General features: G+C 43.1%; 1 protein-coding gene across 2 annotated transcripts in view; it reads left to right on the plus strand.

Annotated features, from left to right (window-relative positions):
• Positions 1-18,453, plus strand: part of nxn (nucleoredoxin) — a 57,434-nt gene that overhangs the window by 21,942 nt on the left and 17,039 nt on the right. Inside the window, exon 1 of one of the 2 annotated variants that reach the window (XM_041941072.1) lies at positions 5,685-5,782. The exons of the other annotated variant lie outside the window; for it this stretch is intronic. The gene's annotated coding sequence lies outside the window, so the exon portion shown is untranslated. Of the gene's footprint in view, positions 1-5,684; positions 5,783-18,453 lie in introns of those variants that run through there. 2 annotated transcript variants of the gene reach the window in all.

Raw genomic sequence — 18,453 nt, forward strand, 5'->3', positions numbered from 1 at the left:
GTCATTGCAGTCAGTCATGTGAACTAGCAAAACCCTGAGATCTGGACCAGTTGCTCTGTTGTCTCAACAAACGTGAGTGAGCACATAAACAGAGAGCAAAGAGAGACGGTCGTGCAGCAGATCTCGCGTACGAACTCCCTATTTATAAGAGCACTGGCCTGTTGTTTATATCAGAAAGCTCTCAGCTCAAATATCTTTTTATTTTGTCCATTTAGACGGTTTAGTTCTCCACCTGGATCTAGGAGGAGATGTGAAGTCATTGCCAAAATTGAGTGCTGTGCTGCAGAGTTTGTTCTCGAGCCGGGGTCATGCATGATGCCTGATAATTAGCATGTAGCTCGTTGTCGGCTCTCGCTGAGACGTGCTTCATCCGGTAAGAGCAAAGCCACATTCGGCACTCAGATTTAGCTGGTTTATGTTGGGAAATGCAACCACTTTACAAACAGTGTGCTCTGTAGGCCACCACATATGTACTATGTGTTTGACAGACCACAGTTTCCTGGTTGGTATTTGGCAGCAATCAGAGCAAAACACGAGCTACACGGGTTTTGATACATGAGCCCCGAAGCCCAGTGACAACAAAATGACTGCAGGCAAAGACAGAATATATTAATTTCAATCCAGATGAGTGAGGTAGAGCGAGACCTGTAATTAGACTGAGATTGAGAGTGACATTACAGGTTACACCTCTCGATATCGCCCAGGGCTACATAAAGACTGTAAGCCTTGAAAAGCAGCTTCACTGTGACGATCCATCCACTCGCCCATTGTGTGACCGTAACGCTGCCGCCACGCCGCCATGTACCACCAGCCCAAGGCACAATGCGCGCTGGTCATCTGCGTGTACGGATGTCGGTTTCGCTTGCGTCTGGCAGGATGTGTGTATATTCCAGGACGTGCTTCGTCCGGTTCCTGCTCGTATGCATTACACCGAGTGCCACTCACAGGCCGGAGGGAGCGGGCAGAAATCTGTAGGTTCGCTCAATCCTGTTAATGTGGAACAGCATTTAATTAGATCCGCTCTGCATCAAGCAGCTGCGTTTGTGTCTGCTAAATAACTGCATGTCGCTAACTGCTAAAGTTAAGGCGCCGACGGCTTTGAATGGACATGTAAAAGTTAAAGAAATGGGCCACAGCAACCACAGAGTGACTGTAAGTGTCAAAAAGAACATTTAAGGACAACTTTATTCGCAGTGTGACGACATAATGCCATTTTAACAATCCTCACATTTGAGAAGCTTGAAGGAACAGTTGCTTTGAGTTGTTTCTTTGCTGAATGCCACACAAGATTAATCATCAAGTTGCTTTGTTTGAACACAGTCAGCTTGGATGGAGATATGAGGTCTCTGCTATTGCTTCTTATTTATGTATTTGTATTGTATGAAAAAAAGCTGCCAGTGTGAAAGAGGTGCAGAAGACATCACATCGAAACACTGAGGTTTGGCTTTTCAGTTTCCCCTGTTGTATTGCTGTTTCACTTTGCCCAAGCTGACTATTTTCACATCACTGCATGCAACACAACTGCGCTCTGCTCGCTGTCAATCACATCGCACCCACAGGGAGAAATGGAAATCTCTACCAGGAAATGTTCCACTCGAAAACATGGCGCCCTAAAAATGTTGTCTCATCCAGCCAGTGCTGAAAACATTAAGTTGTCCTTTTATTTCTGAATGATTGATACTGTTTTGTAAGGCGGGTGACTGAAATCAATAGTTTGAGTGAATTTTTTTGTTTCAGCTCTTAAAAAAGGACCTCCCAGGATACAACACTGATTCCAAAAAGGTTTGGATGCTGTCTAAACATAAGCAAAGGAGATTGTGATCCTTCGCTAATTCTTTTTGACATATGCTCAATTGAAAACAGTACAAAGGCAAGATATTTTAGATTTTTGTAAATATCTGCTTATTCTGAATTCGATGCAGCAACACGTTGGGACAGGAGCAACAAAAGACTGGGAAAGATGTGGAACGCTCCAAAAACACCTGTTTGAATCATTCCACAGGTAAACAGGTTGATTGGTAACAGGTGATAGCATCATGATTGGGTATGAATCATCCTGGAAAGGCTCAGTCGTTCACAAGCGAGGATGGAGTGAGGTTCATCACTTTGTGAACACATGATTGGATAAAGGATGTTACTACATGAACTCACTTCATAAAACTGTTGTCTGTAAACAGTTTGTTTGCAAATGATTGCTTTCTGTTTGTATTTATGCTTTACACAACGTCCCAACTTTTTTTGGAATCAGAGATCAGACTGATTGTAAATGGCTCTATTTCTCTGTTTGATTTAAGGAGGGAAAAAGTTGGATCGAGGTGTTAACAGGCATGATAAATTTGACACAGACACATCTGTTTTCGGTTGTTTTCCCTACATGTCATTGTTGACTCTCTGTGCTAGCGCCCTAAAAGGAGAGGAACTGTGCTTCCTGGCCAGCGAAAACAGAGCTGGTTCGGATGATGTATTTTCTTTGTGGTGTTTTTCGAGAGAAAACTGTGTCACTGACAAATCACACTGGAGAGCAGAATCGGCATCACAATCCAATTTTCCACAGCTCGAAGACGAGGACATACATGAGGACATATTGTCCAGCCAGCCTCACTTTCCATTTCTACTGTGTGCTGGGGAAAAGCATTTAAATGCTGTGTGACTAGCTATTGTGCAGCCCATCACCTTTACACCCCCCCCCCCCCCCCTCATTCCCTGCCTCTCTAGTGTGCTCAATGCATGCCATTACTGTCCTTCATTTAAAAAAAAAAAAAAAAAAAAAAAGGTGGGGGAGGGAGAGAAGGGACGAATGGAGGGCTGGAAAGGTGACGAGAGCACCGAGAGATAAAAACCAGACTGATTTCTATCTTGGTCGAGCTCCAGGCGCAGACAGCAGCAGGCTCCTGCTCCCCAGCAACCAGGAGCGAAGGGATGAAGGCTGTAATGTGGCAGCATGGATTGATTCTCGTCATAATCCCGTCCTATCAGCTCTGGCGCAGCAAAATAGTAGCACAGACGCACTCGCTGCTTTTCGAAATGAGTGCCTGCCACTTTTCATGCCATTATACTGGACAACCACACACTTAGAGCCACATGGTCTCATTGTTTCCGAAACTACCTTATTGCTGTTTGAGTTGGTGTGTTGTCTGGCAGTTTGGTCCCAGTCGGATGGGTTTTATCTCTGTACCCCAGAGGATACTTCTGCAGTTGCTGGTTGGTATGTGGAAGGAGCTCAACACAATTGGGAAAAAAATATAAATGTATGCACCCACACCTAGACACCTGTAACACCTGTCACTGGCATCTGAGTAGCACATGTGCATGGGTCAGATTTTCACACGTGACTGATGGGTAATCCTAACCCCAACCACTCACGCATGCAGAACTCGGATCAGGCAGTGATGACACCTACACATCACGTGCATGAAAAAGTCAGCAAGCAATGTCTTAAAATGTAGACGTTATGTTTTACATTCGCTAAAGTAAAGGATAGCTTCTTGAAATGAGCTAAAATAAGATTATAGACAAATTGGTAAAATATGTAGATAAAGGTCATATAATGGACAGTTGAAACAGCTTAAAAATGTAATTCTAAAGGGGGCAGAAAAGCAAACTATAGTTCTATTAATAAAGAAATCAGGCAATAATTGGCCTTCATTCTGTGAGCAGACGGGACCTGAGTTTATGCTGCACACGGCACGAGTCTGCAGACAACAGAGCGCGGTGAAAGCAGTTGATCCTTTTTGATGAACGAAAGAGGTAATTGCTAATCTTACCGACAAGCACACTGAGGTTCCTGTGAGTGCTTCATCATAAAAGTTAAGCTGTATTTTGCCAGTTGGGTGCTTTTAATATGGAGCTGCAGCAGTAGGACATGTAAAGTTTGTAATAGCATTAACTTAATACAGCATTTTTCCAGGAATGTTCATAATACTGCAAATATATAAATATTGCAATACTGTCATCAGTCATCGCCATTGTGTTGCTTCATTCTTTATTTAGATGAAAAACTTCGAAATCATTACTTTTAAGTATTGAAAATTGTTGAAGTAGATTGATAAAAGTAGTGTTCTAATACTATGGCCGGGTAAATGGTTAAAATAGTTAAAACAGATATCTAAAAGTATTGGATAAATGGTTGAAAAGTCCAGATCCTGCTACTCCGTATGGTAGCAATACAAATACAAACTGACAGTTTGTTTCTGTAAAAAATACAATAACAGTAACACCCAATCCTCCCTCCTTCCTCTCTTAACCTGCATCCCCCCTCTCTCTCTCTCTCTCTCTCTCACACACACACACACACACACACAATACCACCTTGTATGCTCTTAAAGGTTGCTTTGACTACTCCTTCCTTTTGACCATTCAGATGGAGCAGGGCTGGCGATGCTGGGGCTGCAGGGCTACACACATGCATGCGGGCTGGGTGGGTCGAGCACTGGTGCTAACTGCCCCGGCGAGACGCTGGTAGTAACCGGGAGGGTGGCGAGGGGTGCTCTGCGAGAGCGGTCCGGCTTAGAACAGCGGCGCCTTTTGTGTCTGCCCGTTTCTGACGGTTATTTATAAACCCAGTAAACCCACAGCACATTCCAGGCTGCCACAGACGCAGGGAGAGCTGCACCTCACCCATGTGTGTCCTCTTTGTCTGCGCGTGGAGCTCGAGCCTGGCAGCCGGGATCGGGGATGACGCTGCTCGGTGCCGCTCACATCTGGTCTAACGAAGAAGACGACAAAAGCTGCTGATTGTCTTTTCCCCCTGATTCTGGTGATGCACAGAAAACCATTCCGTTCCACTTTTTTTCTCGTTTCGCCGTTTAATTTGCTCTCGGCTGTTGCGTTTTTATGACCGCTGCTTGTGGTCTTCCATGACTCATTAATGGGAGGGCCGCCTTCCTTGGCAGCGGATTCCTCAGTTTAATGTTAGCCTATTACTGAACTCGACTACTTTGAAAAGTGCAACTCTCTTTCTTTCTCTGTCCAAATCTTCTTAGACGTCCTCTTCTGAGTTTGTGGAAAACATTAATCACATTTCCCTGGACAGCTTTTCGAAACCAGCATGGGACGGTGATGCTTTCAGGGTTTTCTTGGTAGCAGGACACCGTATTTGCTTTATCTTCAGCCTGTGGATCGCTCTCAGGAAATGCGGTTTACTCATGTTTCCCTATGCTTCCTAAATTGTTTCAAACACACCAGGCACTGATGAACATGTATAAAAGATACAGTTTTTGTGTCTTACACCAGCAGCTCAGGGGAGTCATTTGAGTTTCATCCTCTTCTTCCTCCTCTTCCATTTTGTTCTGGCTGCAGTTATGTGCAGGTTTCCTGTAGCTGATTCCAGAGAACTGTTGGAGGAAGTCCAAGCACTAAAGGACATCCCTTCCCCACCCTTTGAACCAGAATCCATTTTCTGCACTCTACAAAGGTCCCATGAGCCAGTGGTGTATAGTATTAAAGCAGTATCGTCCTGTTATTAATTTCAGGCCTGGGTTTATTTGTTTGCTCTTTATTTTGACTACAGACTTACAGATAAAGATCTGTTGCTCCTTCTCATGTTCGTCACCCTTTTCTCCGTTTCTGTGTCGGTAAAAGCAATGAACAGATCATAAAACACAAAGCTGCGCCGGGCTTTTTTTTAATCACCTTCCTGATTATTGGCAGGCTTTAAATGAGTTTTCCCCTCCTTTTAAATGCTAAGCCTGATTACAAATCTCAAGGTCTGCTTTACGCTGCCTAAAAAAACACTGGAGATGGACAGTAATTTAAAAAAAGGAGTCTCGCCATCTGAACCAAGGTAAGCATGTCTTTGCAAAGCGGCAGTCATTGAAATATATTGTTTATGAGCTTCTCAAAGTCAGTTGTAGTAGAACCTTAGTTGATTCAAGGCTGACATGAGTGTGATCGTAAGCTCCAGTCTAAAGTCAAGCTGCTACTCAGCTCCAAACTAAACTCGCCACTTTGGTTAGTTGCAACTTGTGCAGCTACTTAACTAAGCTACCGTCAAAACCTTGTTGGTGAAAGTGATGTTTCAACCAGAGTAGCATTCACACACAACGTGAGGGTAGGGGATCACATTTTCAGACAGTATAGTGTTGCACTCGGCTGTTCACATGAAACGTTCAAACCTTTTCTCACCTCCGCACATCTGGCCAATCGCGGCGTAAAGTGGGTGTTAATGTCGGGCCATCCGTTTCAGAAGCGGTACCGTCAGGAATTCCCATAACAAGTGAATGCAGCATAAATGATGATCACGTGTGCATGTTGGTGTCGTTTCTAACCGTTTTTCCATGACAACAGCTCATAAGGAATGACCCACTACTCTAACTCTGTTTTATAACTAGCTTGTCTGTTGACATGAGAGAGTTAAAGACTAACTCTCACACTATGTTCCAACTAAGCCATGTTTGAATGTAGACAGAGGTGGTGCAACAGCCTGCTGGAATTTAAATAGTGAGTTATATTGGAAACCAGGAATCAGATATGTCCTGTTGGCTCATTAGTCAAAGACACATGCCAAGCATTTGCTGCATTAAATCCATGTCAAGCTTGTCATTTCCTCCACATTGCCCTTTATTTCCTTTCCCCGCTGTACGGCCATTACTTTCAACCAAACGTCATAATGCTGGTATATTATTTTAATTGCCAGCGTCTCAAGCATTTCAAGCCTAAAACAGTAAAAAACGAAAATGAATAAAGGAGATGTGTTGAGGATTTGTGCCTGAGGATTACATCATCTTGTCTAAAAAGCCCTTGAACTGCTGAAATGAGATATCAGAAGAGTCTGTAGGAAACCAAGGCTTAGCAAGGGCTGGTGACCTCTGCCTGCATCTGTGGGAGGCCTCAGATCCGTCTGTCAGGCTCGTGGAGCTGAATTACAAACACGCCGCCGAGCGCGCGCTTTCCTCTGATGCCGCTCAGTTTTTTTTTTGATGCAGTGGAAGCTTCAAGTGCAGACGCTGGATGGCTTGCCTTAGCTCGGTGAATGGAGGAAAAAAAAATGAAAGCCAGAGCTGCTTTTTATTCTTGGCTGTGTTTCCTTCTGAGAGTCTTTACAGGTGCGTACAAGACAAATCCCGCTAAAAGAGGCCCTCGGGTCTGCAAGCTGGGAAGGTGGCGAGAGGGGAGATTACTAAATGTTTATGCAAAAGGTTTTTTTTCCTCGTAAGAGTTTCATTTAGAAGCCGAGAGGTTTGTGTCGGGGAGGATCAGGGGTTGCACGGAGGTTAGGCGTGAACGGATGACATGAAGGCGCCGTTGTTTCAGCGGGGCTATTAAAGGCTTGAACTTTGAACCTGTGCTTTGCCCTGCTGATCAGCCCTCCACCGGCGTGACGTGACCCTGAAAATCGACACTCATGTCTGTCTCCCTCCTCTGTCTGTCTGTCTTTTTGTCTGTGTGTCTGCTCTGCCCTTCTTTCATCGCGCCTGTTATTGTTCATTCTCACTGTGAGATGCTGATGTGATGTTTATGATTATTAACCCTTTTATTTAACACAGCAGAGCATAGCATCATGTAACAGTAAAGGACTTAACAGTGCTTATGTGAGCTTTTAAACTAATCATGTGTGAAAAGCAACAGTCATATAGTAACCATACTGTCAGGCTGGTGGTTATTGGCTGTGCAGGAAAGAAGGATCACTAAGCCTTTCAGGCTAAAAACTGCTGCCACAGTATCATTAGCAGCACTCATTGCTTGTGAGTCATTATGTGATTTTCTATTCCTGGTTCTGATGCCTTGAATGAACTTGACTTCAAAGCTTTACTCATGGTTTTGCATGTTTTAGCCAATTTAGCTACAAATTAATGTTTTACTTTGCTGCTGACTATTTGTCCAAAGCGTACTGTGAGACTTGAGATTGTTTTTTTTTTTTATCTGCAAAGAAGACATTCACTGAAAATCAACCTGCAGAGACATGGATTTGTTTGAGATACGTAATCCTTCTCTATAAACACTTCACCACCCTTATTTTCTCACATTACGTATATTGTTTATAGTAATTTATGGGTGTGCAGGTACTGTTCTGACAGCTCCCTGTTGATGCGTTCAAGGACAATCTGAGATTTTAAAGTTGTTGAGCAGCAACTATCTTGCATAAGAAAAACCCAAATTCCTGCTACTGGATGATTTTCAAAATTCCTTGTTGACCTTGGAAACAGCTGTTGACAAAACACGTGAAAGGCAGCTTGAGAGCTGTTCTGGAGCTTTGGATCATATCACATATCTTAAGCGGGCGGATCGGCTGAGGAAGATTATGTGATACGATCAAAAGCTCCAGAGCAGCTGCTTAATGGACCTTAAGGTGAGCTTGTTTTTGTCAGCAACATAACTTGTGAAAACATGCTTTCTGGCTCAGTTCTGAGTCTTTGACGCTGATACTAAGGAGACTTTTGAAAGCGTTTCCTGGAAGAACAAAAATCAACTGATGTGCTGATCTTCATACTCCTGTGTGATAGTACATTGAATATCTTTGTATTTTGGATTGATGGTCACAGAAAACATGCAATATAAAGATCTGATGTAACGTGGTGGGCATGTTTCACCTTTTTCTGACAATTTATTGACTAAATGATGAATTGATTGAGAACATAATCAGTAGATTCATCAAAAATGAAAATAATGGTTCGCTGCAGCTCTACAGTAATGGGTTAAAATGTGTAACACAACCCTTTTAACTGCAAAACAGAGCACTGGGTTTTGCTAATGTGACCCTTAGCTATGGGCCAGGAGCTCTGGGGAGTGCAAATGTAACGTAAGAATGTGTCTGCAACAAGTGGGATTATGCGTCATGATGAGGTGTCAGGACCCCGAGACACTGCTTCAGTATGTTGAACGGAGCCAGTTGAGGTGGTTCAGGCACCTGATAGAAATCCCCCCCCTCATCCCTCCAGTCTCTCAGCACTAGTGGGAGCTCTCCCAAGAGAAGCTGGAGGAAGTTGTAAGAGGGGAAAAAAAAGACACTTTACTTGCTGGGCTGCCACCACAGTCCTGACCTTAAGTATCTAGAAAATTGATGGATGTTTATTTTGAGGCTCAGCAGGGGTTTGGCTCCGAGCTACACATCAGACCTTTTTATAACTTCTTATGAGGGGGAGCGTAGCCTCGGGTCTTCTGGCAGAGCACTACAGGTTGTTCCAAGGACTCTGCGCTCAACAAAAGGTGACCTGGTCTTTGCTGTCGAGGCTCCTGAGGTCTGAAACACTCTGCCAGAGCTGAGGCTAGCCAGATCAGTAGCATCTTTTAAACCACTTCTCAAAGCGCAGTTGTACAGGGAAGCATTTTTACAATGTGCTTTAATGTTCTATGTTTTATCGTTGTTCCAAGCCTGTCTGTCTCCTCTCAATTTATTTTTTTATTTCCATTGTCTTTGTTTTCCTTTTATCTCTCTCACTATTTTTTTAATCCTGCTTTATAAGGCGCTCTGTAGTTGACGTAAACACTGTGAAATACTATCCCCAATGTCCCAATTAAATTGTGGGAGTTAAGATCAAATTTAAGGACCTTCAAGTAGTCAGACATTTTACCATTTTTAATAGTCATCTGCATTCATTATAGACTGTAATTAAATGGTTATTCTTTGATTAAATAACATAAATAGAGGCATTTTGGTTACTGAAACTGTGTGCCTGTGTACAAGGTTTTTTTCCCAGCGCATCCCTTGACATGTGGCCCAGACTTGATGGAAATTTGATTTGTGTGATGTTTTGTCCAATACTTAATCTGGATGAAATGAAATCTGTACCCAAGAGTCTCTTCAGCAGGCCAATATGGGCTGATTCTGTTGGAGAGGGAGCTTATGGAAGTCTGAATCTGTCGCCGCTGCTGTGAAAAGTGTTGGGGAGGGGGGGCGGAGGGAGCGGGATAAGCCAAGAATAAAGCATGCATGGAGTAGGGCGGGCGAGCGGGGGGGGGGGGGATGTACAGCTCGGCCATAAAATGCACGGGGCCGGTCCGCAGCGGCAGCCAAACAGATGTGACTTTTAATGAGCGTAAGACTAGAGGAGGAAACAGGCTAATGGGTGGATATAAAGTGTCACCATGTGACCAAATGTCACCGTAGAGCTGCATGTCGTGCAGGTAATGGGCAGAAAGAGTAAGAATATCGTCTCCCACAGGAAATGAGGCAATGTGACAACCCATCATTAAGCATCATAGCCCACAGCAGCACAAGCTAGATTTGTGAGATTTGAAGATAGGTGAGAAGTAGGACTCTCTATTTCATGGAACAGAAGGTCGTTGTCAGGCTCATATGGCTATATATAGTATATATATGTGTGTGTGTGAGTGTTTGTGTGTATATGTTCACACGCTGAGGCCTCGGAGTGCTGCCTCTGTCAGAAGACTGTGTTGTTTTACGAGGCAGACCAGACGCAGGGTGTCATTGTGATTTATGAGGCTCCTCGCTGCCTGTGGAGGGTACAATTGGACCAAAAAAATGAATGGTACCCTGCCAAGTACACGGTGTCTCAACATCATGGCACTTGCTATGCTTTATTGGATGTGTTCAGAACATAATTCAAGATCTAAATAGGCTATCATGCTTTTTTGGGAAGATAGTAAAATCTCTCGGTGGTCGTGAGCCGTTTGCACTGTGCAAAGTTGAAAATCTTGAGACAAGTGTGGGGAAATCTGTGGTTGTTTGTCAAAAATGGCGCTCTTAGGTCGTACTGTGAGACATTTTGGACCACAATCTCACTGCTGCTAAGACCCATAAAAACTTATTTACCGTAAACTGACTTTGCAAAGTCTGCTTTTCATGTTTCACTCTTTTTTTCCTTGCTACAACCAAGCTTCACAATCTCATCTTCTCCCTTTTTCGAGGTTTTTTGGTGCGAAGATGAGCCAATGAGCAATCAACCTTGTTTACTGAACTGCAGTGAATGTGTAACATTTTTGTCACTGCTCAGTCAAAAGACGCCTTTATCTTCAGTAATGCCAGGATGCAATGATATGGTCATTTTTAATGTATTTAAATGCAATTATAAATCAGTTTCATACCAGACTTACATGCATGCAGTATATTTTCTTGCTATAGATTGGCAGAAAAAATGCATAATGGACTGTTAACAGCCACCTACGCGGAAGGATGTGTTAGATTGTCGTATGTGGAATTCAGCAGCCCTGATTATGCACAAAACACTGATAATGTGTCTGAAATGTTCCCTTCAATTCCCATAAATATTAATGTGTTGTGATGGGATCAGGGATTGAGCTGCGGCTCTGGGAGACTTCCCAGGGCTTCAGCACAAGGAGGAGTGGTGGGAGTTAAATGTGGGGTCAAACAGAGGTCACAGCGGGGAAGCTGTCTAAACCCGACACCCGACCACCTCCCCTCTGCCGGCGCTCCAGGAAACCGAGGTACCGGAGAAACACTAATGTGGAGGCTTATGGGTAGAATTAATGCACAGTTGCTGTGGGTCTGTTTGCTGTGTGTAGCTAATTGAGCAGTAAGTGTAAAAAGCACATGCGTAAAAATCAAGTTGCGCTTTAAGGCTTATTCTAATGTGTGTTTTGTCTCATTATTAATATGTAAAAGACTGAGAGTCCCCAAGTGCACAGACTTAATGAGGCCATACAAAGTGCTGTTCTGACGTTTATACTTTCTGCACATATCTGACCAGAATCATTCCACACTGTATTGAATTACAGCTGAGGGAGAGTATGTGTTCTATTACCTTTTGGCACGCATTGTGATTAAATAGAAAACTCCAAAAATGCAATGAGCTTTCCAGGTCATGAGTTGGCCGATCACTGGGATCGTATAATGCCAGTTTCAGAGGGTCACGCTAAGGTAACTGATAGAGCAGGTCCAGCTGGTCCGGAGCCAGACCAGCTTTATATCGTCTCTATCTGTCTGTCTGTCTGTCAGACCCTGCAGGCCTCGGCTTGATGAAATGCAGGCTGATGGTAGGAAGGTGTGAGTTACAACTAACTGAGAAATCGTGACCCAGTGTTCACACAACAAGAGTCGGTCATCTTGTGAACTGCATTGAGGTAAATCACTCCAGCTGACTTGAGGTGTTCTTTCAGTAGAATTTAATGATTGAACCACAGAGACTAAATGACAAAGGTTACACATTAGCTTCCTCGCTGTGTACTGTTTGTGTAAGATGACACACATTTTTTTCTGAAAGTTGTTGGAAAGACTGTCATTCTGATTGCTAGCCCTGCCAGTGTGTAGTATGTATGTGTAAACGTTAGTATGTCTGGCTAACTATCTTACTGTGGTAATCCCAACCCAGCCAGACCCAGCTAACCTAGTGTTAGCATTGCTACAGTTAGTATTTCATTAGCCAACTGCATTTTAAGGGGCTAAAAGTTATGTAAATGTATCAGTAGTAATTGAATAATAATAATAATAATAATAATAATAATAATAATAATAATAATAATAATAAACAGTCCCTTCCACTGTGTCATATGTATGTGTAAACTTTAGCATGTCCGGCTAACTATTTTACTTTAGTAAACCCAGCCCAACCGGACCCAGCTGACCTAGCGCTAGCATTACTACAGTTGGTATTTCATTAGCCAACTATATTTTATGGGGCTACCAGTTCTAAATAATAATAATGATGGTAATAATAATAATAATAATAATAATAATAATAATAATAAATAGTCCATTCCACTGTGTAGTATGTATGTGTAAACTTTAGCATGTCTGGCTAACTATCTTACTTTAGTAAACCCAGCCCAGCCGGACCCAGTTAACCTAGCGTTAGCATTACTACAATTAGTATTTCATTAGCCAACTACATTTTATGGGGCTACAAGTTCTAAATAACAATAATAACAATAGCTTCTATTTTCTGCTCTTTACTTAATTTGGGGAAGTTAACACTTCAGCCAAATTTGTTATCCGAGGTACCATTAGGTTTTTTTAGTCCTCATCCTAAAAGCCCTTTCTCTTGTAACAATAAAATTTAAACATATTGTTCATAAATAGGAACAATAAAGTTTAAATCTCACATTTGTATGGGAGCAAACAGGGTTATGTTAGAATGAAATGAGCCTGATTTTCTGCACCATTCGTGTGATACTTGATTAACCCAATACAAGTACAATGCTGTTTTTCGACACTGTCTGAGTTGTATTTTAGGTTATGTCCACACTTGGTTGCTGAAGTGTTTTCTGTAGTTGGCACAAGACATCAGCTTAGTCCCATTCCACCAAGCTGCTCTCCAGTTTTTCCTACAACATGGATTGTTATTTACAAAAATATAGCCTGGGAAATGAGTGCAGCAGCAAATCAGGATTCTCAAAAATGGATCACATGACAAACAGATTCCTGAAATCACATGATAATCACACATCGATGTCAGGAAGACTGGTGTTTTTATTGCTGTTCTGTTCGGACAGAGAGAGTTTTAAAAAAATGCATTTTTGTGGTTGAAAATGCCAGTTTAGCGTCGACGGATAACTAAAGCGGAGAGAAAATGGTTGCAATTTAAATATTTTCCACATTAGTGTGGACAAGGCCTGTGTGTCTTTGTGCGTGTGTGTGTGTGTAATAGGTTTACACTTCGCTCTTTGTAATGCATCATAAAGAGAGAGGGATAGCCGGGGAGAGAAGTAAAGAACAGTAAGTCTATAGGGGGCAGGGAGGCAGCACTGGGAGGGAAGAATGCACCCCCTGCCATCCTGACCTTTGGCCTTGCCGAATGTAGGCCTCAGGGGCTGCCCACGCCTGTGGAGAGACAATGCTGCAGATACCTATTGAGCACTGGCTTTTTACTCCTTTACAATCCCTCCTGCTTTTTTACGCCGCGTTCTTTACGACAGAAAAACTTCTGGCCATACGGGGTCCAAGTGTGGATTTGGAGCCTGTATTCAGAGGGCTGCTTTTGTGTCTCCACACAAGGCTAGAAGTGGGCAACACCCACACACCTCCCTCTCGCTCACTCCTTCTCTCTCCCTCTCTCTCTCTCCCTCTGTCTCTCTCTCCATTTCTAACTCCGCCATTCTCCCTTTTTTCTGCTGGGTTATTTACCCTAAGCCCTCTAGCATTCTGGCACCTGTTTTCCTCACAAAAACATTAATTTATCACTGAATTATTAACCAAGAGCCCACAATGTGTCTGGCACTCGGTGACATGTCCTGACTTCTTGGGCGGGGGGGAGGTGGGTTGCCATGGCAATAGGGGCCCTTTATCGAAAAAGCAATTTAGCCAGCATCTTTCCCGTCTGCATTCTAGAGGATCCACCACGAAAATGGCTCGATGGGAGAATATTAAACGATTAATAAAATGCACAAGATCGCTGCAACATTCTGCATTGAGGAGGCGTGGTGTGAAGCCTGCTGTTATTCTCTCAGCTCGACGGATTTCGGGGAAGTGCGTTTTGCTCATCGGGATGGATGTGTGGGGCAGGATGAGCCACTGTAATGAGTGCAGCGGAGTAGGTTGGAGTGAGTGGCCTGTACTTTTTACATTTCAGGAATATAGATGACACTCGAGGAAGAACATGGAAGTGGTCGGAAAATAGAAAAATTGGGCGCAATTTTGTGAAATCACCGGACAACGGTGATGCAGAAATCTGTGACAGTAAAGCCCTAAAAATGAAGGTACAGTTCTTGTGGTTTATGTAAGGCAAGACGACATGCACATGGAAACAAGATGAAGCTGGAACATATGAAGAGATAGGTCATCAGTCTAGAGAAAGGGCAGCAACTGTGCAGCTGTCACAGACTTTGAGATGTGTGTTTCACCACCGGGGGAGCCATGGCAGTGAAGACTCTTGACCGGGTAAAGTGATAGTCAGGTCAGAGCGGCACAGATGGAAGCGCTAAGTAACACACACTAGCCTGCATAGTGTTGGCTGGAGTATGGCTAAGAGGTGGGTGGGAGGCGCTCCCTTTGTAGCCGTGAAGAGCCATAACAGGGTTTTGAAGTGGATACAGGCAGTTACTGAGAGCCTCGGGAGCAGATCGAGCAGAGGTGAGGTGCCGGAATGTAAGTCTAAACTGGCTGCAGGGGCCCAGCCAAAAGGGAGTTACAGCAGTGAATTTAGCAGAAGTTTGTTTCTCATCTGTCTACAACCCTGACTGAGAAGAAAATACGGAATGGTTTAGATTTTAACCTGAAAGCTGCCTGACACATGATGAATGAACCGCTGATGCTGCTGTGCACCAGTTTGAATCCATTTGCAGATGAGGTTATCCATGTTGCACAGGTGATAAGCTCGAAAAAGAAAGAAGCCTGTGTTAGCGCCTGCCAAGAGGCAAGCTAAGAGTCCAGTCCAGCCTGCCCTCCCCTACGCCACTACAGTAAATCTTTACGGTCAGAGATCACACCGCCTGCAGGCACTATCAATAAAAAAGTCCCAGGAAAAGACAAATGCTTTTGTTGAACACGTCTAGAGGGGGCTGATCAGTCCATCAGACAGACAACCTCCCATCTTCTAACAAACGACTTTCACACACTAACAACCAAGATTTATGGGAAGATGCAAAGGCATTGATCGCCTGCCTGTTTCCTCCTCTGTGCAGGAGATCATCGTGCAAATTGAAACATTTGATTTTATTTAGAAAAACTCTCCTCATTCCAAGATTTAAATTGAATCAAACTGGAATATGGTTTCCTCTGTGTCCTCTCTGAATAATGTGTACTCATTTTTTCCCCATCTCCTCTATAAACTGTGCCAAAAAATTTCCCCTTGACATGAGTGGAAAGATTATATGGGGAACATTTTTGCCCAGTAATCAATATTATTAGGTCATGAAATGGATTGTTAATCTGGGCGAACAACATGAAAATGTAACATCCTTCTTTTTCAAGTCATCCATTGGATTATCACCATTTGTCCCTCATATAATACTCAAAGATAAAGGGCTATGCAGCTATCAGAATCACAGCAGGACACCTCTCATATCCTCTGCGGTAAACGACTCACTTTACTTTGTGGTGGCACTGCTGTAATAAAGCAGCGACGGGAGCGTCTGGCAGATGCCTCGGGCTTGACTGGTCCAGTGAAAGCAGATCTGTGAGGAGATAGGGCTCGAACGATGATAGGTGAATTGGGCACGTTGAGTGATGAAATTTCTTCCACTCTAGTTCTCTCAACACACAGGAGCCACTGCAAAGACTCACTGGTTAGTGACGTAGCTTCACTGCAGGACCCGGCCTCAAAAGGGCTGCATCAGAACTGAAGCAGATGTGTGCAGATGTAGAACTTTTAGCACTCAAATCTGTTGGGGGTTCTCCACGTAAACTAATCTCCTCTTAAAGGGCAGAATGTTGCCATAAAGTTCAACAGAGCAAAGAGGCGTGAAAGCGATCGCTACGCATGATGTTTAACGTGGAAATGTGGATATCTTGGGAAGGGGTTTGTTTCCCTCCTTTTCTTTCCTTGCTCACTTACAGTTTAGAATGCACACCGGTAGGAAACTAATACAGGCATTGATCCCACCAAACAAATTTATCTATATCTTAAAAGAATCAGCATTTTCTTTGATCACTGGGGCGATCAGATTTTGCTGTATGTCTGTGCACTGATCTACTGGCCCCACAGTGGGCTGATTTGCTCCTCTTCTGGATATGGATTCGCAGCCATGCATGATCCAATTAGCATGATGAGCACCGAGCATAGTGTGAGACTAATGTCTGCATGTTCAAGAGAATAAATGGATTGTTAGTATGGATTTCCAGCTATCCCTAGAGTCTTAACAGTTGGTGGGCTCTCTACAGGGGTTATTAATATCCTTAAACCAGTGTGTAGCTATATAGCCAAGCCTACTGCTTCACACACTTACACACTATGTTATTGATAATGAATAGAGGAACCCTTAGAGAAAGTCTGGAGTGGCAACATGCAGTCTTAATGCAGTGAATACAGTCTGCAAGCAGTTTGCATGTTAATTAGCTACTGACTCAGTAAAAAGAGCAGCCTGGGACTGCAACTAACAATTGTTTTCATGATAGGTTCTGTAGAATATTTCCTTTATTAATCTATTGTCTAGCAAATGTCAGAAAATAATTAAAAATATAATTTTCCAATAGTCCATGTTGACAGATGTTGGTTTTGTCCCACCAACAGCCCAAAACCTAAATATACTCGGGTTACGATTATACAAAACAGTGTTTTTGATTGATAAATGAGAAAAATGAATCACTTATCAAAAACTGTGGCGATAGATTTGAATGGAATAGTTTGACATTTTGGGAAACACATCTGTATGGTAAATATGAAGCTGCAGCCAGCAGGCAGTTAGCTAACCTGGCTCTTGCCAATGGTAACAAATCTGCCTTACCAGCACCTCTAAATCTTGCTAATTAACACATTTTATGTTAAAAAGTGTAAAAAATTACATGCTGTTGATTTACAGGAGGGATATGCCAACATATTTCATGGCTGGGTTTTGTGAGGAATACCTCAGGACAGAGCCAGACTAACTGTTTTCCCCTGCATGCTAAGCCAACCGGCTGCTGGCTGTAGCTTCATATTTATCATACAGATTTGAGGGTGGTATCAATCCTCTCATTTAACACTCAGCGAGATATTCTCAGCTCTACATACAGCATCGCATAAACAAAAAATGCTTACATCATATGAGTCATGTTACAGACTGATAAAACCTGACAAAGACAAAAGCTTAACACCACTTCTGCAAGGTGAAAGCGGTTTCTCAAGCCAAGGAGTGAGGCCAGATTTGTGTGTGTCAGATAATTTATGTGTGTATTTTAGTACAACATGTCACATTCTGTATTTATTGTCCTGGTTATAGTCGACACTCTGCGGCTCTCAACAATGAAACAGTGTTTTGGGGAAATGGATTGCTGTGGCATGTGATCCTCATGTTTTCTATTAACAAGGAGGACAGAAGAGGGAAGAGAGCGATTGTGAGCGCCGTGTCTTCAGTGTTTTGGAAGAAGACTTTGGATTTACAAGTAGATGACAGTGAAAGCTGTGGCAAGGGTGAGATTCCTCCTCTTACAACCCCCCATGCATAGTGAATCCTTGTCTTTCAAGGTGCTGAAATCCATTTGTTTGCAACAGACTACAGGACATGTTGCTTTTATAGTTACAAGGTCAGCCATCCCCCCCTGGAATCATAGCAGCCCTTTCATTCTAAAGGCAGATCTGAACCCTAGAAAGGATTTAGCGCTCATCCGTGGCTACTCTGATCTGCAGCCAAATCACCAGACAGCCATGATTCAAGGATGCAGTAAATTAATGGCCAGACAAAGAGGAGGAATTGTTCTGCCTCTGAGGTTGCTACACAAATCTTTCAACTGCTCTCTTGATGCTGCAGCATGAGAAAAACGAGCTAGACAGCCTTAGATATAGTGGTTCCTCTAGTCTTAAAATAAATAGGCAACATTAGTTGTAAGTTGGTCAGTTCGTCCACCACTGCATATACAGTCCTGGTTTCTTCTTTCACCTGTATTATTATTATTAATATTATTTATAATTGCTAAAAAGGATCAAAAAGTTAGCATTGCAATGACAGTAAACTCAATAGACGCTA

Source organism: Chelmon rostratus, chromosome 7, assembly GCF_017976325.1.
Source record: "Chelmon rostratus isolate fCheRos1 chromosome 7, fCheRos1.pri, whole genome shotgun sequence".
Lineage (NCBI taxonomy): Eukaryota > Metazoa > Chordata > Actinopteri > Chaetodontiformes > Chaetodontidae > Chelmon > Chelmon rostratus.